Source organism: Alligator sinensis, unplaced genomic scaffold (assembly GCF_000455745.1).
Source record: "Alligator sinensis unplaced genomic scaffold, ASM45574v1 scaffold280_1, whole genome shotgun sequence".
NCBI lineage: Eukaryota > Metazoa > Chordata > Crocodylia > Alligatoridae > Alligator > Alligator sinensis.
The window spans coordinates 1,569,896-1,571,691 of NW_005841835.1; positions in this window are offsets into that span (position 1 = coordinate 1,569,896).

Genomic DNA, 1,796 nt, shown 5'->3' on the forward strand with positions numbered 1-1,796 from the left:
TCTGCACAGTGAGGGGCAAGGGAGCCTGCTTGCCCTTAATCCTGAGAAAAGCCCTTTCTGAGGGATTATGAGACCTAGGACCATGTCACAGTCCCTTTGCTTCCCCTCATGGAGGAGGTGAAAGAAGCATAAAACTGGGCTGAGGGGAGGGACTCGTCTAAAGTGACAGTACATTCTCCTGCCATATGGCAGCCTCAAGACATGAAGACTGCACAGTTGGGGCTTCCAAGTGCTGCCCTTACTCTTCCTAGCCAGCTTCTGTGAACGCCCTTCCCTTTGCTAGTATGGGACACAGCAGCCTCACTCGCTCACACACAGCAACAGCTGTTTGGGGATTAACCTAGCCTAGTTCAGGCTGCATTGGAACACAGGGCTTTTGCTTTGCCCTGATGTGCATTAGTAGAGACATTTCCATTCCCCCCCTGCCCCATGCTCTGCTCTCTCTGGGGCTTGCTCCACTGTATGTCCTAGAGCAGGGTGCATTGTGGTAATGACTTACTGTTCTTCTAGTTTGGGCTGCAGAGCTTCAGGCGGGGGGAGGAATGTCCCCCAGGCACAAGTTCCCTCACGATTGATACCCCCACTGCTGGCACCACTCCCCTACTGTGCAGGACTCGCCAGTCTCTGGGGAATTTTCAGTCACCTGGGCTATTAGCATCGCATCTGTGCACTTGTGCTGTGAAAACCTGCCTAGTCGGCTGGACAAAAAGAGTGGGGAAGGGGAGGGGGAGGGAGAGGACAACAAAGAGGAGGAAAAAAATAAAACCAGGGGAGATGGGTTGAGAGCAAGTATCAGAGCCTAGGACAAGGGATGGAGTAATGATGGGAGATGATCTAGTCACTAGGTCCACCTCAGACCTGGGGTAGGAAAATCACTGCTAGCACTTCACAGCCCTATTTCTGCATTCTTTATTCAGAGGAGCCAGCAAGGGATGGAAAGGAGCTCCTCACTGCATGGGTTCTGGGCATGCCCACTCTGAAGCTTCTAGTTTTTCTCAGCACTTTGTGACCAGCCTCTGGTGCAGAAATGCAAAGAAGCTTTGTATCTCTACAGCAGCTGCTCATATTTCCAGTGTAAACTTCTATTTCTAGGTCCCTTGTGCTCAGTCCAGGGTTAACTGTGAGTGAAGCTCAATTAAGGGAGAGTCTCTTGAGACCTTGTTTCAGGTCCTGCAGGAGTGTGCCACACATGTTTTATAATGTCCCCATGGTGGTTTATTGTGAGAATAATTTTGGAACCTGGAGTTGGATTCCCAGCCTGTGAGATCATAGAAGGGAAACCGCCCAATTCCTGAACCATCTATCTAATGGACTTGCAATATGCAAAGGACCCACTGAGTTGCTAGATGATCATGTTCCTTATTTCTGATGTCACAAGCCCACTAGCCAGGAACAAATCTTTGGCCATCCTGAAGGGTAATTTATAATGAGCCCTTATAGAGCTGGAAAGGACCTCAAGGGTCATTTAATCTAATGCCCTGCACAGATGCAGGCTTTACTCTTGTGAAACCAATGCAGACAGGTGCCTATCCAGCTTCCTCTTTAAAATCTCCAGTGGAGAAAATTCAGCAACTTCTCTAGGGAGCTTGTTCCATTGTCCTCGTGTTCTTACAAATAAGATTTTTCTGGAGGTCAAAAGCAATTGATGTTTAATTCAGTCCACACCAGTACATCAAGGAACCTATCTCAGTCCCTTTTTTTTTCATAGCACTGACTTGCATTCACTCCATTGTTAATTGCCAGCTCAGCTATTGATATATCTCTTCATGTTAATGTTTCAGATCCCAGTTCAGCAG